Source organism: Sceloporus occidentalis, unplaced genomic scaffold, assembly GCF_023333645.1.
Source record: "Sceloporus occidentalis isolate IW3139 unplaced genomic scaffold, rSceOcc1.0.p SCAF_43, whole genome shotgun sequence".
Lineage (NCBI taxonomy): Eukaryota > Metazoa > Chordata > Lepidosauria > Squamata > Phrynosomatidae > Sceloporus > Sceloporus occidentalis.
The window spans coordinates 1,291,655-1,316,819 of NW_028317023.1; the positions used below are offsets into that span (position 1 = coordinate 1,291,655).

The following is a 25,165-nucleotide window of genomic DNA, read 5'->3' on the forward strand; positions in this document are numbered from 1 at the left end:
TTCAGCATTCTGGCACTCAAATATTTTAGGTTTTACAGAATACTGACTATAGATCATAAAATGCAAAATAAACTAGTAAAAGATACATAAAATTATTACATCAGCTTATTTAGACCCAAATATTACTTTGGTATTTAGATAAATTTATTTATTTATTAACCATGGAATAAGCCCACCCCCCTGAAACACTACAGGTGAAAATTGATAAAACACACTGTAATAATTAAAAATGATTAATCATTGGATCAATGCAAACCATAAAAAGTCTGCTCTTCTGTGATTTGTTGACTGCAAATCATGGATGACTCTACAGTATGTATTGTGATATGCAGCATGTTCAAGTAGGAAAGAGTTTCTAAATTTATGATAATGGCTATATGCTCCTCTATGTACTCCATTGTCCTTATTTCAAATGCCTTCTAGAAAAACAAAGTCGAAGTAAGAATATAATGCAAAATTATCCAGATTGTATAGTTATGTTCCTTGACTAAGTCTTTAAATGGGATTTTGAAAAGATCTGTGAGGTCAAGAACTTCCTATATTGTTTAGACATTGCAGTGCTGGGCTATGCATCTTCCATCAGATGCCATTTGTATAAAAATAGACCTATAGCAAAAGAAAATGCCTACATGACATGCAGACTTTGACAACCTGAAAAGACGTGTTTTCTTCTAATCCTGGTTTTGCCTACACACAACAAGGAAGAAAACTAGCTTTTAGAGGAAGACAGCATTACTACTAATAATAAGGAAAACAGTCTGCATGGACAGGTGGTTGGGTTTCCATCATACATCATATTAACCATCCATCTTATTTTACTCTGAATCCAGTGAATCTTGCTGTGCCAATGCCCAACGCTTTCCTCTTTCATTTTTGGGGAGTTTGGCTTTGACGACTGGAATGGTGGCCGATGCTACATTATCATTTTCTGTGGAAAGCTTATCTGGCGAGTAGGGATTGAGTCCTACTGCACCGCCACACCCTGAGCCCACTTTTTCTGAACTACGTGATTTGGATTCAGATCTCTGTCGATGTGGAGGGATGTGCCTCTTTGGGTACAAAAACAAAGCCGGATCTGGCATGGCTTCCAGATCTTCAAGGTTAGTCATTTCCTCCCTCTGAAACGAGTTTCTTGTCATACTTTTTCCTGAGTATTCGGGTGTCTGCCATAAAACACCATGGCTCTTATGGCTTTTCCTCTTGACCTTTCCTTCACAATGAGGTTGTGTAAGTACAGTAAAATCTGTAGGTAGGAATACCATAGGAGATCCTTGTTGTTGGCTAAGTAGCTGTTTTTTGGTCGTATGGAGCTGGAATGATAGATATGCTGCTGCCTCGCTCTGTTTCTGCAGCTCTGTATTTAGAATGGTCACTCTGTGACTCCTTCTCTTCAGCTCATCCAGGAATCTCCTCTCCTTGTCTCTTAGTTTAGATCTCAGTGCAGCAACTCTATTCTCTCGGAGGTAAAGCTCTTTCTTTAGCTCAGAGTTCAGTTTTTCCTTTTCATGATACCTGGCTTCCATTAATCTGCATTTTTCCTCCATTTCTTGCTCCAAATGATCTGCATGAAATAATATACAAACAGAAATTACCAAAAACATTTTTTGCAATATCAAAGCGGTTCTCATACCAGCCATCAAGTGGTCGAATTTTCACTTTATTAGGCTAATGCTGAAAAACGTACGGTTACTTGAGCTTTTGGGACCTCAGCATTGTCCTCTTAATATGGATTCTTCATTTAGAAAAGACCTCTAAGATCCTGAAAGCTAATGTCTCTCCACAAAAGGGATCGCCTTTAGACTAATGAATCTATCTAGTCTTGAAATAATACAGATATATCTATTTTTTTTACCAGATATCAATAATATCCTGACAATAATACCCGTGGTTTAATACTGATACCTTGATGACTGACAACTTGTGTTTTTAGAAAAGTGAAGTTTTATTTCTCAGACAACCCAAGCAATTATTTTGTGTAAACAATTAATCTCAGTGGAGGACATGTTACCAGTGTGAAGGTAATCCTACTAAACTTGTTTCTGTACATTAAAAATGTACAGTAATTCTGAGCTACTTAAAGATGCCTCCACCCAACAGACTCTTAATGATTCTCTTTGAGTCATTGCAACAATTTTACACGCTATAAACGCAGATCTATACAAAACCTGCAAAAACACGAATTAATTGGTACTGTTGATATCAGGCTAGAAAGAAACAGCCAATAGACTTAAAGGAATTATAAAAAACAGTAAGCTTCTAACAAGCCTGTTTCCTCATGTTATAAGGTGTTCACTTGCTAAGACTAGGACAGCACAAACCAATTTAGCTGTATTCACACATATACTAATGTTTAAGTTACTTAATTACACTTCCATATAAAGCTTATATTTCCAGTAGTTCTTTTTGTGCTGCCAACTGCAGCATTTTACCTTTTTGATTCAGAAGCCCCTTTATCATCTGACGCACACTATTTTTTTAACATTTAGAATGCTAATGTAGGCAAAGACCCTTGGTGCATGTCCCTATGCGCTGTGGGGGCTTCTGTAGAGCCCTCAGTGGGAACTGGACCTGTTTCTACAGGTTGTCATCTTGTGGGGTGACTGCCAGCGGTATGTCCTGGTGCCTCAGGCAGCTCCCTGATTCACCTTTTGGATGTAATTCTTTCATCTATCGAAATCATATTATCTTGTTTTTCAATATAAAATATACCTCTGGCAATAAATAATTTCCAGTGATATGTTCTCACATGCATGTGCAACTGCTAGATCATCTAAGAAGAGTTTTACAGCCTCCACCATGCGGTTACTGCAGGTTGATCTTCACCAAAGGAATGAGAGATATGATGCATTAAATACTTTGGCTATGCCTTTGGTAGATATTGGAGCTGGAGGTCTGAATATCTCTGATATGGATATTTAAATAGAAATAATAGCACAACTATCTTAGAGGTGACATTGTCGTTATACATCAGTCCTCATATCCCAGTGTTCGTGATGGAATCACCAATGTTTACACGAAGAGATCCTGAAAAAGTGTGTACTTTGCGTGGTAATGGCGGATTGAGTCTGGCAAATTCTGTTTCAAATTCAACAAGAAGTTCTTGCAAAGATGTCAAGGTGATAATTTATATGTGTAAATATTTGATACCATGTGCTACAATGCATAGCTGGAAAAACAACTATAACGCTATTTAGATTTCAGTGGGTATGATGTATATAAATTGTGATGATAGTTGTATTATCAGCACATACTATTTGCTAAATAAACCAGTAGTCTTGAGTGATCCTTTTGCCTGGACTGAATTGATGTAGTCATTCATTGACTGGCTGTACCTACAGTCAATGCTTTCTATGGTAAAGCAAACATGAGCAGCAGCATGTCCCAGACAGTCTTAACATTTTAACAAACGACAAACAGTATAAAAATGTAAATAAATATTATTTTAAGATACTTTAAAGAGGAACAAAATGAATAACCATAGACATGTACTGATGCTGCCTTGCACGTAAGCCTTGAAACCCAGTGTAAGAATACGCTGTTCTGCACTGCCACCTAGTGGAAAGAAAGCTTCCCTGTTTGAGCTGTAACCGGCTACGTACACATACGTATTAAAAGTCTTTAGGTGTCTGTATGTGGTTATTTTTCAAAAGTATAAACCTGGATTTCCAATAGCTCACCAAGTTATAGTGGTTTTTAAAAACAAAGTCATTACGACATGCATTTTGGTTTGATACATTGTTTGAAAATTTTTAGTATTTGCATTAGTTTGGAAAGTCACCAGAGGACTACGTCAGAGAAATTTGGAATTATTATTTATTGTTTTATATAGCGGCCACCATATTCCACAGGGCTGTACAATGGGTAAACAGGACTTGACAAGTAGTATATAACATAACAACAGGTAAAATGCAACAATATCTCCTAATCCAAGTTTTTTTCTCAGTATTCTTTATTTGCTTTTAAAAAACAATTTTTTTTACTCTTGATTGTTTTTCCTATGAGAATCTTTGAAAGGCTGCTAATTAAGAGTAAAGCAGCCAATCAGTGGCAAGAAATGTCAGATCATGGTGGAAGAAGGCAGTTTGAACTGGTAACATTGTTATGGGTATAGATGCATCTTGTATACTTCATTCCATGGTACAAATGTTTATACTTACATGCTGATGAGTTACTGGCCAAACATGGTAATCATTTGTCCCTAACTAAATTAGAAATAAAAGTCATGTACCTTGCTGAAAAATCTCCACTTGCTTGAGCTCTAATTCCTGGGTCAGCTCTAGAAGAGATAAAAGACACAGAGGATTAGGACACATGGTGGCACGAGGACACCACAAAGGCCAAAGAAAGGAATTAGAAATAATTACAAATACATTCTAAAGAAAATTATCTAAATACTATTCAATAAGGATGAGCTCAGTTTGATGAATGTGCTGTACAGTATGATAGAGAGAAGGGGTAAAAATGGCAATGCCCCTCACTGCCTGTGTTTTGCTTCCCAGGGGCACGATTCATGATATCTGGTGGAATAGAAGCTCAATACATGGACCAAGATGTTATTAAATGCTGGCACATTTAGTTCATTCTGGGACCACTATATTTATGTCACTGAACTAGAGGTAAGGATTAGTGAACTTACTCAAAAGTAGTATTATCCACCTTGTCCAGAATGACTGGTGGCCAAGAACCTAGATGAACTGTAGCAAGATCTGCAGAACTCTCTGGCATGCTGGGGGTGACTGAACATACCAAAACTGAGGTAAGGACGCTTGCCCATTTTTCCTGCTTCTAACACATCAACTTGTAGACGAAATGTTCACTTACTGTCTAATGTATCCCACCCAGTGACAGGTAACACGATTATCAGTGTTATTCACTTCACCTGTCAGTGGTCATGATGTTATGGCTGATCAGTCTATAGAATTGGTGCCCTATAAATAAAAGGTTAAGCATTTGTGCGGTAAGACCACTTTCACCACTAGATGGCATTGTTTTGTGCCTATGTTTGCAAGTGCTGCGAAGAGATGACACGAGCAGAACTATCGAGTTTGTACCAGTGCTGCACTTGCACAGGCACACGAACCTGGCTGCTATTATCGTATATTTATAAGAACATCACAACTCTGGTCTGGCTGCATCACTTACTATACATTTTAAACAAAAAAATATAAACATCTGTAAAGACATATTCCAAACAAATTATATGGGCAAATTTCTCTTTAATGCAAAATTTTAAAAAATAGGGTAAATTATATGCAGAAGCATTGATTAGCGGTAAAACATTATTTTTTCCTTAGAGACTACCAATTTAAGAAAGGTGGCTATCAATTTGACAAAATTCCCCAGGCACAGTCAGAATGCATTTAGTTTAGCAAATTGTGTCTTGCTGCTATTTGTCATGTTCGCCTGAAATTGATTAGATATCAGTAGTAGGATAAATCAAGAAATAGGATACTTGTGATTGTGTCTGGTTATTTTATAACTGGCTGGAAATGTACTTAAGGCATGGACTGTTCATAATAAGATTAATGTTTAATCATATACTTCACTTTCCTAATTCACAATGAAGGATTGTGAAAGTTTACGTGCGTTACATGCACAGCAGGGAATTAACCAAAAATGACTCACTTACCATCCAAAACTAGAATATGTAATGGCCCCATTCTGGGAGTATGGAGAATCCTTGCCCCATTAAAATGTAGAAACCAATAAGAAAAGATCCCGTTAATTAAGGAAATCCACATTAGGTGCTTAGCCATTAGAAAACACAGACACTTCTTTTCTTAGGCTGTTTTGTTTTTAAGTGCAAAAGTCCAAAGAAAATGCGATACTTGCTTTGTTATATATTATATGCAAAACCAGATTACATTTTAAAATGTATTTAAGATTCTTATTCAGAGCAGTTTAATGTATAAAATAAAATGTATTAGGTTAAAAATATAAATATATCTTGGGCATCAGCATGGAAGGGGAATAAGCCACATTCATGGCAAAGGCCTATTTGCATAGTTACATTTCTTTATGTATCCAGATACTCTGTATTATTGTGCTTTATAATTTCCCTCGAAATATTTTTTGTACCACTGAATAATGCATTATCTGCGTTCTTCATAGGGCCCTACTGGGAGGGGGTTATTAGTAACGCCACCCGGAGCTGGCTCTCCGCTACCAATTTGGACACATTCTGCCCATTTTAAAGTATTATATAATACCTTTTCTATATTATGTTTTTTAGTTTGGACTACATTTCCACAGTAACTATTTAGCTATATGTCCCCAATAAACTGGATATACGATGATTATTTTTTATATGGATTTTTGTATATATTTAGGGACTCTGAACCCATATATTCGCTTATAGACTGAAGGCCCAAGAAACTTTTCAGAAGCATTCTCGGTATATAAAAATTAACTGTTTTACTTGATTAAAGAATTATTTCTGAGAAGGGTCTAAGCATTCATTAGTGCAACCGATGTTGTTTCTAATATGCCATTTTGTTAAAGAAATGGTAAATTCAGCAGAATATGGGAAATTGCATTTTTAAAGGCACAGTGTATATAGGAGCCCCATTATAGTTAATGGGAACTGAGTTCCTGCTAAAATCAACAGTAGTGGCTGCAGTCCTGTGTAAGTATGTTAGAAGAATGAAAAAGGTTTTAGTTATTATACATTTTCTCTCATTAAGTGTATCTATTCCAGGCATGAAATATCATTATTTTATTAGGCCAACATGATTGTGTCTTAAGATGTGGGAACTAAACCTGGAGCCTGCAGGAAACCTGAACACTTTATTCAACACCAAGCCCAGTGACCTTCTTCTGCAAGAAGAGCTGAGCTGGCCATGCATAATATATAGTGAAAGGGACACTCCAGAGGACCATCAACAACGAATGCATGTTAAAGTACTTCATGAATACTTTAATATGTATCCTTAAAAATGTAGAGGTAATGTTCTTAACCTGAGGAGTAGCTGCGGGGCAAGAACAAATCTCTTGCACATGAAATATCTGGGGGACAGGGAAAGGGGCAAATCCACATGGCATTTGCATGAAGATTTCAAGAGACCACACAGTTATCATCTACATTAAAGAGCATATGGTGGCTGGGGTGTCCCTTTAATATGGGAAGATATCTTGAAGTCGACCAATAAATACATGCTTATAATAGGTGTTATATTGAGAAAAGCCCTAGCAAATCCTACCAAACTGCATTTTAATTATCAAATACTCTGTGAATGGAATAGATGATGGATTGTGGTTGTTACAGTGCAGTGCTTCCTGATTTCTTCTATTTTTGATTGTCACATTTAAATTATTCAGATCACCCAAGTAATTTTCATGTAAAGGTAACGTGAGTAAACACAAAATGCAGCTTATAAATGATCATTTCATTTATTGAAGGTAAAGAGCTAATCAAAACCATTGTAAAAAGGTAACCATTGTGAAAAACTAGGTGTGCAAGGAATTGCGGCCTATTCTTTGTTTTAATTTAGCTACATCGAAGCGTTTTCGAGCATGAACTCTTTAAGGTCGTGCCACAACGTCTCAATTGGATTTTGTTTCCTTTGAGCCATTCAGAGGTGGACCTGCTTGCGTGTTTCTGATCGCTGTCCTGCCGCATCACTCAACTGCTCTTGAGCTTTGAGTCATGAACTGATGACCGGACATTCTCCTTTAAGATATTTTGGTACAGAGCAGAATTTTTGGTTCCATCAATTATGGTAATTCGCCCAGGTCATAAAGCATCAAAGCAGCCCCAAACCTTCTCACTACCACCACTGTATTTGACTGTTGGTGTGAAGTTCTTATTGCGGAATGCTGTGTTAGCTTTACGCCAGATGTGATGTAACCCATGTATTCTAAAAAGTTCCCCTTTTGACTCATCAGTCCACTTTGTTTCTCATCTGTTCTTACATTTCTTTAGGTTGCGGCATCATATGCTGTTTTAGCCTACTTCACTTTGCAAGACAGATACTATTTAATTGATGTTTAGATTTAATAGGGCTAGCAGTAATGATGCCTGGTGTGTCTAGTGAAATTGAACCCGATTACCAATTAAATCTGGTTAACTGTTGATTTAATTACTAAGGGGCCAAATGCCTTTTCACATAGCGCCATGTAGGGTTAGGTATTTTTGATGATCTGAAACATTTAAGTGTGACAAATATGCAAAAAAACAAACTTTTCCACAGCAACGTAAATCAGTGAAATGGCTTTTAAGAAATCTTCCCACACTTACAAGTCATTCTTTATGGCCATTCAGACCTCAACACAAAAGGCTCACCAGGCTATTAGGGAGAAATATTCAACTCTCCTACAAACTCTCTGTTTAATAAATAAAAGCTACAGCATTTAGTCTATCACAAAAATTACGCACTGTACTTGCATTTTCATTGATAAGAATATAAGAAGCAGAGCGCCAAAAACATATTTATAAATGAATGGAATTTCCAGAAGGTCTATGTAGTTTTTATTCAATTAAGGAGAAATAAAATAGTTTATTTCGCAATGTGTATCAACTAAAGAACAATGCATTCCAATATACTGGAATAATGCCCTAGTACTATTCAAGAGAGTATATAAGCATAAACTTCAGTAAACTATGTCTATTTAGAGGGTTTACTGTACTTCAGGACCATTAGGAATTTATGTTGTACTTTAAAAATAGAAATTCAGATGTAATAAAACAATTCTTATAGCCAAAATGATATATGAATATGCTTTACATTTAAAATATAATTACTAGTATATTACAAGTTTAAAATATTTAAAAATGATTGATTCATATATTGTCAATGGTGTTCATCCACCAAAGCAGGAGTTATGAACTAGAGCCCTGCGCGGGACTGCTTTTTTAATCCCGCTCCCGCAATGTGGGTTTTCCGCTCCCGCCACATTTGTGGCCAATCCCACCAGCTCCCGCCACATTTGTGGCCAATCACGCCAGCCTCCTTACCTGATTTCCCACGCAGTCCCGCAAGGCTGCCCTCGAGTTGCTCCCTCACAGCGTCTCTTCTCTTGCTCCGCCAAGGAACAAGGCGGAGTCACAGGAAGTGACGTCACATCACGTGACTCCGTTTTGTTCCTGGGCGGAGCAAGAGAGGAGACACTGTAAGGGAGCAGCGAGAAGGCAGCCTTGCGGGACTGCGCGGGATTACCGGGACCCGCAGGTACAGTGCCTGACCGCCCGCTCCCGCCCGCAGCCCCAGCAAGACCGCCCGCGCCCGCAAGTTTTTTGGCCTCCCAATGCAGTCCTCTATTATGAACCTGCAGTTGCATATCTAAGAGTAATTCATGAGAATAAGCGTATATACGAGTGTAGGATATTTATCATCAGTGTGCAAACACTTTAAATCAAGTTCCCGATCTAAAATCAATCAACAGACTAACATTTAGGAAACATATAATAGACAATATGCTGTTATTTTTTAAAACTTACTTTTGTAACATGTGCCGCACAAGTTTTAATGGGTCTTGATTAATAATTTATGCTGTGCAGATCATTGTAATAGGTGCTTCACACAGAAAATAAAAGCTACATAATGGTGATTGTCTCATTTAATCTCAGCAGTATATAGTTTTATGCATCCGTAAAATGGAATTATATTATTACTAAAAGCTAATGTCTGGATTGTTCTACTGGTGGTTGAATGCCAGATTGGACCCCATGTTCACTGAGAAGCACAAAGTGTTTAATATATATTACATCATCAGTTCAATATAGTCTGTCTCATTAAACTTGCATAAAGCTTGAGGCAAGGTTGATTTATTTTAGGAAAGGATACATATCTAGGAGGTTGATAAAAAAGACTAGAAAGCAATAGAGAAAGCTAGAGATTTGAGAGATTGGAACCATGGTTATATGGTTCTAGGTAATTGACATCAATATTTCTTGGGTATAGTTATTATCCAAATGGTGGAACTTCTCGATGTTCCTGAAACACAAAGTAATGAACTCCATCTCATAAAAGAAATATCTAATTTCTAATTTGGGTTAAAATGCAGTGTAGTTCCACTGATTTAGCTCATTGGTAAAAAAATATAGCCATGAAAAATTAGATAGGACTTGCCAATTGGGGGGGGGGGGGCTAAGCAATACAAGGTGTGACAGAAAGCAGGGGATGATAATGGAGGGAGTGTATATATCCCCTTATATTTTGCAGGGTGGTTACCCACAATAGGTTTTCTAGCCCCAGGGAGATGTACTGTTAATATTAGAATTATTAACGTCTGTTGTTATTTGTGTGTTTTGGGTCCCTGGGGTGGAGCATTTGGAGAGTAGGGCGGGCCAGTGCTCCACTCCACAGTTTATGAGCAGCCGAAGACCAGCAGGTGGGAATCCAGTCCGGAGATTATCGGATACTCTCCTAGTACTCACCTGGTTCCACTAATTAATGGGAGAGGCAGTTAAGTAGCCTCCTGGTCTCAGTGCAAGAGAGATCATTTGGCTCCTTGAGAGAGAGGGAGAGAGCTACCAAAAACACTGACTGCTGCAATTATTGCATATACTCTGTTGTTTTGTTTGTTGGGAATGGATAAGCCGTCCAGCTGTAGTTAGGTTGGAGAACTGTGTATTAGTTAGTGCTCACAAGAGCAAGGCTTTTGTTTTGATTTGTTTATTTTTCCTGTTATGCCTGTGACGACAAAATAAAAACAGGCCCAGCCTTTTATTTTACCCTCCTCGTGTCTGAGCCGTCTCTGCAGCCTGGAAGACTGTGTGTAGGTAAAGATTCCCGGACAGAGTACCAAAGTGAAGGGGTATTCTGTCACAAAGGTCATATAGTGTGACAGAATGCCAAATATTTATGCTTTAGATGGGTGTTTTTTGAATGGTATGGAATCTGAATTCTAGCTTTGTTTTGTGTATTTATTGGTCATTATTATTCTAGCAGCAACCCGGGAATCTGAATGTATGCCTTTTATGACTTTTAGGTTGCACGCTCCCTTATTGTAATTATATGTACATCTCAAATCATTTTTAAATTCCCTTAACATGTATGCGCAAGCAAACCTTAAATAGGACACACTTTTAAACATTTAATTGATCACTTTTCTTACTTTGAAGGTTTTGGGGAAAATGAATGGTCACCTTCCAAATTTCCATACTGGTAGGGAAGCCATCTTGAATTGATCTGCATTATTGTTAATTTTCATCAGTGTGACAAAAATACTATTTGGGAAAACTAGTTGAGCCCTTCTTCAAAACACAAAGTATAGCCAGTTTTAAAAATTATAATTATGAAGACAAATATCTCAAACAGAATGGTCATTCCTTAATACATACAGTATGATAGCTGAGTATCCCTTTGAAATTAATTTTCTCACAATTGCAAAGGCATGGAAGGATTTATCTGCATCTTTCCTATTTCCAGTTCACTGGTTTCCAGAACATGCTCAGCCAAACACATCTTATGCTTACCACTTATCACCAGCCAACTCCAGCGCAGGCTCACGCAAGAGTTCCAGTGCTAAAGCATCTTCTAGCCTAGGCTTACTAGGCCTAGGGTGAAGGTCCCATGGTGACGGCAACCCCTCTGCCTCATAACAGGGAGCCTATTAAGAGATCAGGCTCCTTGTGGCACCACTGCTGAATGGGCCAGTTGAAAGCATGATAACTAATGTCTCCAACTGCCCCATTAAATCTATAGGTACACTGTTGGTAACATTCTACATAGTCTCCTTCCACCCGATGCCACTGGTCCTTAAAAAGTGTAGTGCCATGATATGACATCATATCTTGATGCCCAGAAGTAAGGATGGTGAGGTACGGGGGGAAATGGGTTAGGCCTAGGGTAAATAAGCCATTCCTGAGGAGGGGGCACTGCAGCACTGGAGCTTTTCCTTAAGGTAAGCAATTTATAATTTTTCATACAGGTTAAGGAATGCATAAAAAGTACTTACAGAGTACTTTAATATGTATTCTTCATTGCTGGGGATCTTCAGGACATTAGACCTAAGATTTATTAGGTAAATATTTGGCAATTTGTTTCTCAAGTATTTACATTGATGTTTTCTTGGTTTCTGTTCCAGTAACCTCACAAGTACTGACCTTTCCTAAAATTGAAGGAAATTAAGAATTACCTACAGAGCACATTAGAACAAGACAGGCTTCATGGATTATCAATAATGTGTGAAGTCATTTAGAAGGCAGGAACCATTAACTTATCCCAAATCATTGATGAATTCACTAAAAGGAAATTCTGAAAGATGAACTTCTACTTAGCTCAAGCCGGCTGTCATACAGCTGGAATAATCAATATGTAATATACTCTTTTATAAAGAGAAAGCCATTACCTAGCACATTGTTTATCAGGACATTGTTTCTTGTTTAAGACTATAAAGACAAATGGTTATAACAAAAAAGCACTACATAATTGTCATTAATTGAATATTAATCAAAAGGTCAAAATAATAATTTAAGTAGATATTTTCTTTACTGTACGGGATTGGCAGCTTTTTGAATCTACATATACTATATATGGTGGGCTTCTAAAGGGGCAGTAACACTTCTTTGATGATGAAGATGATGCCCTTCACATAGAAATGCAGCTTGTTCAGATGTACTGGTGGCTGGTGCTTCAAGCATGCTGTGTCTGTACTTACACACTCACACTCCGTCCAACATGCTTGCTGAAGTGGCAAAACATTGACATGGCTGCTCTCCTTTATGAGTTGGGCTATTGGATTTCACTCCAAGTTCTATCAAGTCACACAGGGCATACTGATGGAATATATTACATCCTAATTAATGTAATATCATTATAATGCACACATGATTTGTTAAGCAATGCAAATATTTATTTTTAAGAGAGATTACATTAGCTCAGTATCAGTAAATATATATATTGCTTCATTCTCATTTGTTTTGCTGCAGGACCCTCCTTATTTTCATACATTTGTATGAGTTGATGAATCGGCAAATTCAGTTAAAAATGAAATTCCTACAAATCCAAATGCACAAGTCTAATGAGCACCATCTTGTTTAGGTTACTCTATGCTCAATTAAAATAGTCTATTTCAAAAACATAAGTAGTGTTAAAACCTTTCCATAGTACCGTATATTCCGGCGTATAAGACGACTTTTTAACCCCAGAAAATCTTCTTAAAAGTCGGGGGTTGTCTTATACGCCGGGTACTAACCGAGTACCGAATACTTACCCAGCCGGAGAGTCCCACGAAGCCACAAATCTCTAGGGGAGGGGCGAGTGGAGAAGCCGCCTCCCCTGGGCCAGTCTTCAGGGCCACGCCGAGGTAGGTGCAAGATCGTGATCTCCCCAACTAGCCCTGATCAGCAGGGCTGGTTGGGGAGATCACGACCTCCCTCTAACTAGCCCGACATTAGGGAGCTCGAGGTCTGGCACTTCAGACCTCGGCTTCCGTGCTCCCTAATCACTACGCGCCGGCTGTTGATGCGCGGTGATGACGTCATATCCCGGCGCTCGGCATCAATTGCCGGCGTGTAGTGATGAGGGAGCAGTAAACAGAGGTCTGACATGACAGACCTCGCGCTCCCACGACTGGATGGAAGAAAGAAGATAGAAGATGAGAAAGGTAAGAGATGGGGAGAAAGGGGTGTGAGTACAGTGTATGTATGTTGGTGTGAGATGGTCAGTGTGTTTGTAAGCTGGTGTATATATATATATATATATATATATATATATTTATATACATGTGTGTATATATATATATATATACGGTATATACATGTGTGTGTGTATATATATACATGTGTGTGTATGTATGTATATATATATATATATATATACACATATGTGTGTGTCTGTATATATATATATATACATGTGTGTGTAGATATATGTGTGTGTGTGCCTTATTTGTAGGCAACATTATCAGAAATTATATGGAGTCACCCATTGCTTCAGAATTTATACCCTCTCCTTTCCTCCCCACTCCTCTCATCCAATGTCTACATCATAATTGTTAGTCATTGAAACTAGACTGCAGACTGTAATTGAGTTTGATGTAATCACAGCTAATTTGGTTTTCTGATGCTCAGACATTGCAGGAAATTATGAATCTTCTTTGAGGCAAGAAATAGTGGAGAAAACGATCTAACGATTGCCTCAAAACTGATAAAAGTGAGGTGTTTTTTTTTGGTGTATATAAGCTTATTTCCTTAATAGCAGTTCCTTAATATTGTTTAATCTTCAGAATAATCCTCATGACATTTTCAGGAACTGTCTACTATAAACTTCTAGCTTCTAATATACTAATATAATTCAGGAAATGAAATAAATCACATCAGTGATTTTTGGGTGCTTACCTGTGCAGCGTTTTTGCAGTTTAAGGATCTCCAAGTGAAGATCGTGTAATAGCTGAAGCTGTTCCTTTTTCAAGAACGCAATGTTGCGTTGCACACTTTGAATCTGCTGTTCAAGGGACAGAGTTTCCATCACAACATGGACCGTCTCCTATAAGGTTTTAAAACAGGGTTTTAAGAAGTTGTTTTGGAGGAAATTCTCACAGTCACCGTTTTTAATGTCATTAAATAAATGTGTTAAAATTACCTGCAGCGTGTGCTTTTTGTTTGTCAATAAGTACCATACCTGGGAACTTCTTCACTCCGGCTTCCCAGAGCCTTCCCTTGCAGGACCCGGCCAGGATTGACTTCAGCAGGCGGTCCCATGATGTCAGTGTGTGGTCCCTCTCACATCAGGGGCGTTCCTGCTGATGTCGGGGGCGTTCCTGCTGATGTCAGTGGGAAACACCCACATTTAAAGGGAAAATGGGCAGGGAGCGGGGCGTATAAAGACTCAGGTCTTGACCCGGAGAACCGGAGGAGCAGTGCTTCACCCAGAGATCTCCGGGTCAAACCTGGAGAGTTCCCAGGTATGATAAGTACATTTATTTTGGAGATATTTAGTTTAGACACTTACCCCAGGAAACTAAGATAGTTGTCTTGATGAGGCATGACTCTTATTATCTAATATTATCTAATCATTTCCCTATTCTGAAATTAGCCCCCTTCCCACACCACCTTTACAAAGGCTGCCAAACAACAATACAATTTGAAGTATCGGTTTAAAATATATTGCCCCAAATATTGTGGTGTTCTAGTTCTTGCATAATATAATGTTTTCTGTAGCTGCATATTAGCCATTTGTATGTGTTTTAGCCAACAACACAATGGCTCAGTCTTAATAACCCAGCACTAACACTCTGAATAATGAAAAATGGAAGAATGGACTTCATTAGCATTGCCATAAAGAATCAGCTCAGTGTGGTGTTTAAGCTGAGAGAGCCACCCAAAGCATTACATGACTGACAACAATGGCAGCCTCCAAGTATTCAGATATAGGACGTTGATTGGAACAAAAAATACTGGTACATAAAATCAGGTTTTAGTCAATGCTAACCCATTTATCAGTATATGACACGGTTTATGCTGAAGGAATAAAATATTTTTCCATGTGGCTTCCCCTTTAAGAAAAGGAAAGGTGTAACTTAATAGGAAGAAATAATCATGTACACCCTGATATAATACACATGAGGTGGTGTTTTAATACATATATATTGCCTATTTTACCATTACGCAGGTGCACACTTCACGAAAAATATGCATCTTCAAATACAATTACAGGTGCAAGTGATTTCTGGGAACTAAACAGAATAAAGCATATTTTTTCTTTTAGAATAATAATCATAATTAGAAGCATTCTAGTATATGATTCAAGCCTGACAGTACAAATCATGCTCATACCTTAGTCTACTTTAAACCACAGATTATCCTGCAGAAAATGTGTTTCTGAAAAATAACTAGGCTAAGAAGGTGGGCATTTAACAGTCTAACTTAATCCCTAATTTAAGCCCTAACAATATAAAGAAAAATACAGTGATCCAATACATTGCTGTTAAAGGGACACTCCAGCATTTGATTGCTGTGTGGTCCTTTTTAATTTTTCGTGTGATCCATTTTGATCTGCAGAATCTCCTAAATGCATTTGTTCCTTTCCCCACCCCATATTTTTTTCTTGTATTTCTAAGATTTATAAAGAATAATGTAATCTGTAAATACGTACCAAAGGATTAATAAAAAAACACTAAGCAGAAAAATGTAGGATTTTGAATCTGGCTTATCTGCGTTAAATAAAAACTCAAATATGATTTGTAAAGCTGATGGGTATTTAGGGACTGACTAGTGTTCATATCTAGGTTAAAAAGATTTACTAGGAGCAACCAGAGGATTAGAGGAGTAATCCGGGCAATGTCTGGGCACCACCAGGTTGCTTCACAATCACATCTAAGATACATGCATAAAATGCATACATTTGGACATCGGGACTCACCAGGGCTGATCCTATCATATATATATATATATATATATATATATAAAAAAAAATATATATATATATATATATATATATATATATATACGACCTGCGTGGCTGCCTAGGGCGCTAAGATGGTGGGTGCTGCTGCCACCAGGATTTCTCCAATGTTGAGAAGAGGCATGTAGTGGTGATACCAGAGATCTAGTTTTTCTAGGGAGCAAATACACTAGCGCTTCCATGATGAGGAACAACTGGGGCATGCATGAGAAGAGACACATAGATAGGTCAAAATACATGTAGGGTATAAAAAGAGTAATAGGCATACTGCTACAGAATAAAGCGAGTCTTCATCCTATTCCATGTTTCTTTGTGCTTTATTTAGTATCACCATACAAACTTTACTGGTGTTTCCTTCTTTTTTTAACCTAACCTAATTGTCATCTACCACCTTAGTCTCTCATTTTTTGGTCAGTGTGCATTTTTCAAAACATTGTTGATGGTGTCCTTTATATTTGATCATTCTGTACTAAGGTTTTTGGAAAAATCAACATTTCCGAATCAAGCCAAACTACTATATCATAGAGTCTTTTAATTTTTGGTTTGTACCTCCTCTATCACATGTGTGTGAATTATTCCCCACTGTAAAAGCTTATTTCTCTGATGCAAACTTTTTAAACCTGTCTACTGAAAACAAATTGCCATAGACGCCAACGAAAGAGTGATTTAACAGCAGACATAAAAGATGGTATGCTTTTTTCTCTTCCCCACATATTTGGTTAACAACTTTTATTATGAAAGACCAAATTGTGCTAATTTAGGAGTACAGGCCACTAGATGAAGATTTGGCATGAGAGTTATGCTCAACTTTACTATACAATGTAAAAAAAACAACCCCAATGAGCTTCTGCTGCAAGAAGGGCTTGGCTTCCCAATATAATGTATAGTTAAGTCATTAGATTTCTTCGCATCCTCATCCATTAATTAATTAAAATTAAATTAATCATTAGAAAAGGTCAGCTCAGACCTTCTCGTTGGAGAAACTAGCCTGTGTTAGCCCTTCATAACAGTGAAGTGTGGGGAGTTGAAATCGAATCCCTCCTTACTTTCCCTTTAGTGAATAAGCCCCTAAATAATGTTGTTATCATGCTGAAATCCACAACTGAAATACGGTCACATACCTTTTTTCATTCAGTACCTTAGTCCAAGAACTGCCCTAGTGTGCACAGTTAAATAGAGTTAAAAGAGGCTATGTTTGCAGAAAGGTTACAGCTGAGTGCGATTCAGTAACGTGGAAAAGTGAATAGTGAAATATTGTTGGATCCAATCAGTCACTTAGAAAATCACTGGTATGCAGCAGAAAATGCAGTATTTTAGGAAGTCATCTAAACATACTACAGCAATCCGCATTAGATTTGGTTCTAATTCAAAAGGAAATCAATATATGGGTTCTACTCATTCAGCCTGGACACATTTCCATCGCTTTAATATACTTCTAAATGTACAATAATATATTCTGTGATTATTAAACATTAGACCACTGCTTAGTACCGACAAACTGATCCTATTCCCATTGGGGATTGGCATTACACTTTCTATACTCATGCTTAAGGGGAAACAATGTTTTCATGTTTTACAACTGGAAAAATCATTTTGCCGTCCGCTGCCATGTTGCTCTTGCAGTAAACGAATGATTTATGCTGTGAGCTATCACACCACCTGTTCCCTAAAGTTACACTTTTATAAATGTTTATATTGCTGTTGCAACTAAATGTCACAGACATAGGGCTGCAGAAAAAATGTTTTTCCCTGTTGTATTCTTCCCAAAAGCAGTATAATCACACCCCTTGTGTACCGGACCCGTCTGGATTAACCCTTTACCCTGTTTGCCTCATTGAATCCCTGCTTTCCTTGCCCCGTGACTAGCAGCGATTTCCCTGGAACTGTTCAGTGTTTAGGACCTACAGAGGTTCCTGCTGACGTTTTGACCCTGGATATCTTGGACACCCATTGCCATACCAGAGTGCTCTTTTGTGGATCTGCAGGATACTTGGTGGGGTACAGGGGGGGTTGGTTACTGAGAGGAAGCTCACTGGGGAACTGGTTTCTTTCACCATCCTCAGACTGGGATTCAGCAGCCGCAGCTCTGGAACCCCTGCCCAGCTGTATCAGGGACGGTACCTGGGGAACTTTCAACTACTATCACTCGGGGGAGCTTTTTAGACAATGTACAGACCCTGAGCTATCCAGCCACACCCTGTGATTGACGGCTCCCCCTTGAGATAACCCGGAAACCAGTGACTTGGGGTCATGCGGACATTGCTGTACTTGGTTGTCAGACTGTGGCGCCAGGCTGTCCCGGCAGAGTATTCTTGTGATGTGATTATGCTCCTTATCTGATTCCGTGGTGTATAAAAGGCTGTGTGTTTTTTCAATAAAGTGTGTTCTGTTCTCACTTCAACATTGGTTCTGTTGGATGTTTGGGATAAAATACTATAATATTTCACTTCCCTTTTCAGTATCAGTGGTGCATAAGCTACACTACGGCTAGCTATAGCATCATGGCAGCTCCAGGATAGCAGTGTCCCTCTTCCTTTCTACAGCATTAGTCTTCCCTGGCACTGAAGAGTTTAATCACTGGGCTCTCGGAGAAGGAAGCACGTTTTGGTGGTGTACCCAGCTGGGGTACATGTCGTCCCGTCACACACAAATATTTTATTTTTTCTTTCTACTTTCTCATCTTTCTCTTCTTCCTCTTGTCTTTTTTTGGCAGCACACAACACTATCTGTCAGGCACTCAACGTCCCCACAACACTATCAAGCAGCCTCTCCCATGTTGCACACACCAAGACCTCAGTCACACTGAGAAGGGGGCATAGAGCAAAGGCCCAAATATAGTTCACTTCCCTTTAAACCCCACCGCCCCACCAACAATTCTCAAGCTGATTATAAATATATACACCGATCAGCCATGACCACTGACTGGTGAAGTGAATAACACTGAAAATGGGCAAGAGTAAGGCTCTGTAAGAGTAAGACAAGCTACTGCAGACAAGTCAGGGTGCCCATGCTGACCCCTGTTCACTGCGGAAAGCTCCTACAATGGGAATGTGAACAAAATAACTGGACCACGGAGCAATGGTATTCCCTGATGGCATTGGCCTCTTTAGAAGGATAATGCTCCCTGCCACAAAGAAAATATGGTTTGAATGGCGCACAACAACAAGTTCAAGGTGTTGACTTGGCCTCCAAATTCCCCAGATATAAATCCAATCGAGCATCTGTGGGATGTGCTGGACAAACAAGTCCGATCCATGGAGGCCCCACCTTGCAACTTACAGGACATATATATATATCTGATATCAACGATTACCTTGTAGCTTCAAGGTGTAGCTGAAATGCCTCCAAAGCGATGCATTCAGCGACACCGAACACCCACCCCAGGACGCAGTGTGACCGTTCCGGAGAGCAGTCACGAGCACCACTGCGAGAGATTTTGCCTCTCGCAAGATGGCGGCGTCCTTTAAAAAAATTTAAACGTTTCCAAGAGGGTCCCTCCAGACCCTCCTGAGAACGCTAGCTCAGGTTGAATACAGGTACTGCATTCAACCATGCAAGATAGGGCTGTATCTTCCCAAAAATCCCGAAATGGAAAGAGTTAAAATACTTGCATTTCAAATACCCAAGGGGTGTCTACTTAAAGAAAAAAGATGAATGGTTTGATGGGGTAAATTGGAGTGGTCGGGTTTAAAGATGTCCCAAATAGGGTATAGGCACAGACTGACCAAAATAAAAAAAGAACAATTCCCAAATGTGGTGTTTTACCTCCCAAACAACCTGACAAACCCATGCATGGGGGGCATCACTGTACTCAGGAGATATTGCTGAACACATATTGGGGTGTTGTTTGACAGTGACATATACCAGGAGCTGTAAATTCACAAAAAAACACACCACAACTACCACAAACATTTTACTACCACAAAGTTTGACAAAGGGTGGTAGTAGAATAAGTGCATGAAAAGGGTTACAATTCCAGCATTTGAAATACCTTGGGGTGTCTAGTTTCCAAAGATACCCGAAATAGCACATGGGCTGAATGACAATTTTTTTTTTGAAATAGCAAAACACTACTTATTGCCTTATAAAACTTTCAAAAAAAACCACATAAAAACATAAAACCATTGGGTATTTCTACAAATAGTAGAATCTATTAAGCAGGCTTTTTTCAAAAGATTTTTCAAATAAAAATGAGAAAAAGTGCTTTAATTAAATTTTTCATAATTTTTTTTTTTATTGGAAATGATATGATCAAAAAGAAATCCCTTTTTGTACTAAAAAACCCATATATAACTTGTGTGGGTACACTAAACGGGAGAGGAGAAAATTACAGCTAAACACCAGCACCGTAAAAGTGTTAAAACAGCCTTGGTCACGAAGGGTACAGCCTGGTCCTTAAGGGGTTAAAGATCTTCCTTGATGCCACAGATTGATTTATGTACCCACTCTGACCTTGGTGCCATTCCCATGTGATTAGGAGCATAAACACTTTACTGTATTGTGAAATGGAATCATATTCTGCTACCATAGGATAAAGTTTATATTTTTGAGAACAGAATGTAGAATTTAAATAACTTTGCTGTCAACAGCTATGCTGGTTTTCAAGTCATTTGTGAAGTCAGATTCTGTGCTCAGTGGAGAGTGCTCTGATAGGTTGACAAGCTTCATTGCCTTTGCAGGATCAAAACCTTCTAAAAATTGTCTGCGTTGTTTTGTATTTAAATATTTTGTTTAAACAATAAAACAATCAAGGATGCATTAGTTTATTTTTAGTATATTTATTTTGGTAATTTCTCAAATCAATCTAAGGAAGCAAAGGTTTTATAAATAAATATGCTGGAAGCTGCCTATACTCCATAATTCTTATTATTTTACAACTATTTTTCAGTCTGTTTCTGAGCTGCGTCACAAAGTTTGCCAACTCTGCACAAATGGGAAATCAGAGCGGATCTTGGTGAGATTATAGCATCTGCAGATGAATACCCGTGACAGTGGATATGCATATTACACACTATTGCAATAAATGGTTTATTACATTTGTATCCAGAAAGCTATTATAAAAAAATATCAGGTCAACACATGAAGCTTCGACCACAGGGTTACAGAATGATTATCAGGACAACCTAATGGAATATTTATCTTGTCTAATTCATTGTTTCATGCTTAGTAAAGGTTTTTGGGAAGGGGTAACAATTAGTCAAATATCAAATTATTTCAATTAAGACTTTGATCTTACTGCCCAAACAGAAACTCTAGAATATAATACTCTAAATAACATATTTTTTATATTTTTGGATAGAAATTGCAGTTTATAAAAACACCAAGATGCTTATTAAGAAGTAACAAAAGATGCAACAATTTCCATTTTTTTTTATTAACAATATATCCATTCATCTAAATGGATTATTTATAGAAATCCTCTCTTGTCTTCCACACAGGAATAAACACTGCTATGTGAGGGAATCACAAGGCACATCTGCTGCTCTGGATTCCAACTCCCATCAGACATTAGCATTTATGACTTATACAGCTTCACCACGCTCCGCAGAACCGTACAATGAGTGAACAATACATAACAGGGCTTACAGAAACAAAAGGCAAGGATGACAGTGATGGGAATTATAGTCCACATCGAGTTACAATGCCTTATGGCCATATGGCTCTTACAATAAATGTTTATGCTTGCAGGAAAAACCTACAATAAAACAGCGCATGCATATAGATGCAAACAGAAGATGCTGCGGCTTCGTGCTAACAAAGTACGGGGGAGGTTTCATTCAAAGGAGGAGAAATGTGAGAACAAGAGGTCATCACCTAAAGCTAGAGGACCAGAGGTTTGGATGTAATGTAAGGAAGTTCAACTGCACCTAGGGTGGTAGATAAATGGAATAGCCTGCCAGCAGAAGTGGTAGTGGTTAATACAGTAACGGAATTTAAACACGCATGGGATAAGCATAAAGCTATCCTGGGTGTAAGACAAGACCAAGGACTGATTCATTTTTGAGGTTTTACATCAGGAAAAATAGGGAAGACTATGTAGACTGAATGGTTCTTATCTGCCATTAAATTCTATGTTTCTAGTCCAGATGTAAAGCACGGCTTGTATCTGCAGCCCTAACTGGCTTCAGAAGCAGACAGAGCACGTTTCACCCTCACTCTGAAATGAATTGTTTACATACAGAGAGCACAGCCATCTTACCTGCACAGAAGGAGAATGCTGGCAGAGAGCAATACAGCTTCACCTCATTAGGACAACCTCAGGACTAGGGGGTGGTGATGCAGGACAAGTTTGCAGCTCTGTGCAATATGTACCGCAGAGATCCCATCCGTCCCATGGAATAGTAAACCTCTAGCAGACCACCTCTCGCTCACTCCTTGGGGGTCAGAGTGCTTTAGGGGCTGGGGATGTCCTTCTTCACCGAGTCCTACAGGCCTTGCTATGTAACAAGGTATCAAGCCAAAGGGGGCTGGCCAGAGGATGAGGCGTAAACACAGCAACGTGACAGGAACTGGTGATCTCACAGAAAGGGGGTCTCTCCTACCATTAACTAGAAGACATTGCAGCTAAGGGAGGGGGAGGGGAAGCACAGCCTCATCAGCATGATGAAATCATGATTGGCGTCCCCCAGGGGGATCTGCAACAGAAGCAAACCATGCCCTGTCTCTGCAGGATACAAATATTTCTCTCTTAGATTTCTTAAGTTGGTTGCTACTGGAAAGCAGTAGTCTTATTAACCCTTTCTGCAGTGTGTTGCATAGCAGGGCTCTAAGACATCAAAGGGTTCTAGACATTGTTATGGTGTTTTTGTTTTCGGCTCAATGTTCTTTTGCTTGAAAATATATTACGTTGCGATAATTTTCACGCATCTATATATCTATCTTCTGCCCGGCTCTAGATTGTAAGCTTACGCGTCAGGCAGTGGCGTCGCTACAGGGGGGCAAGGAGGGGCAATTGCCCCCCCTAGGTTAATCCTTGCCCCCTCCGGTTGCCCCCCTGCCGAATTTGGAATAAAGTCGCAATGCGACTTTAAATCCCGTCTTTTTTTAAATTTTTTTTTTTTTTTTTTAATGCGGAGGAGAGAGAGGGTGCGGCCCGCGTAAGATCGGCAGCCAGGGCAACCGATCTTACGCGGGCCGTACCTAGAGCCCCGCTACTTACCTGCGGGAGGGTCTTCTGTACTGCATAGAGGAAGCGGAACCTAGCAGAGTTCACGTGACATCACATGACTCTGCTCCAGTCCTGCTTCCTCTGTGCAGTACAAGAGAACGCAGAGGGAGGCCGCGCCCTCTGCTGAAGTCTGTGAGCGGCATCGAGGAGCTGCAGTGCAGGTAAGGAGGTGGGGAGGTTGTTTGAATGAGTATGGGTGATTTATGTGTAAGTGCTGGAACCTAGACATGATGGGACTGTGATTGCTGTTAGCAATCACACTCCTATCATGCCAAGTCACCCAATACATGCTGAAACCTAGCTAGCTGCCCCCCTTGTGTATTGATGCTGCCAGCAGTGTGGGGTCTGCACATCACTTACAGCCACCCTGTACCAGCATGTACTGGCTGACTTGGCATGATAGGAGTGTGATTACTAACAGCAATCACAGTCCCATCATGCCTAGGTTACAGCATTTACTGGTTGGATGTGTAAGTGCTGGAACCTAGGCATGATGGGACTTTGATTGCTGTTAGCAATCACACTCGTATCATGCCAAGTCAGCCAGTACATGCTGAAACCTAGCTAGCTGCCCCCAGCAATCACAGTCCCATCATGCCTAGGTACCAGCATTTACTGGTTGCTTGGGTATGATAGGAGTGTGATTGCTGTGTGAGCAGTGTGGATGCCAGGGCTGGCTTTGGGGTGTGCAACCTGTGATCTATGCCTGTAATTTAGGGGTTTTTAAATATACCTTTTAATGACGTGTTTTTATGTGAATTCCAATTGATCTATACCTGCAAAGCTGGGTTTTTGCGTTATTCTGTAGATCCATATCTATATATTTCCATACAATTTTTATGTATACCTGCAAATACAGGGTTTGTATGTCTTATTCAGTTAATACCTGCAATGCTGTTTCCATGTATTTATTTGATCTATACCTGCAATGCTACGTTTCATATACTATTGTATACCTGCAAATACAGGATTTGTATGTCTGATTCTGTTTATTTGATATATACCTTCAGTGCTGAGATCACAAGTGAATTTCAGTTGATCTATACATGCAAAGCTTGGTTTGTGTGTTAATGTGTTGATCTATACCTGCTATCGGCAACTGGGGCTAATATTAATATATATGGGCAGCAGGGGCATCCATACACAAGGGGCAAAAACACTAAGGGGGGGTATAAACGACAATGCAGTGTGAAAAATCCATGCTGATGTAGACGTCTGTGACGTAGATTGTGTCCTGCTGTTTGTGTGTTTTTGGTTATCAGTGTAGCAGAGCCCGTCCTCGGGTGTCTGTGTATAGGTGTTGGTGTGGCAGAGCCTGTCCTAGTGTGTGTTTGGGTGTTGGTGTGGCAGAGCCTGTCCTGGTGTGTGTGTTCGGTTGTCAGTGTGTCAGAGCCTGTCCTAGGGAGTGTGTTTGGGTGTCAGTGTGTCAGAGCCTGTCCTGGTGTGTGTTTGGATGTGGGTGTGGCAGAGCCTGTCCTGTGTTGGTGTGTGTGTTTGGTCATCTGTTTCCTGGCACTTAAGTTACAGTAGGAATTATTTAATTTATATTTATCCAGAGATAAAATGCCCTCCTGAACTTGTAGTGACTTCCGGGGACAAAACGTTCAAGGCCCTGAAATCATTTAGTGGGAAAGTTATTTATTGTGTTATA

At 39.2% G+C, this 25,165-nt stretch overlaps 1 pseudogene; it reads right to left on the minus strand.

Moving 5' to 3' along the window:
- Positions 1 to 815: 815 nt before the first annotated feature.
- Positions 816 to 14,411, minus strand: LOC149289663 (coiled-coil domain-containing 92B pseudogene; annotated as a pseudogene).
- Between the last annotated feature and the right edge of the window lie 10,754 nt (positions 14,412 to 25,165).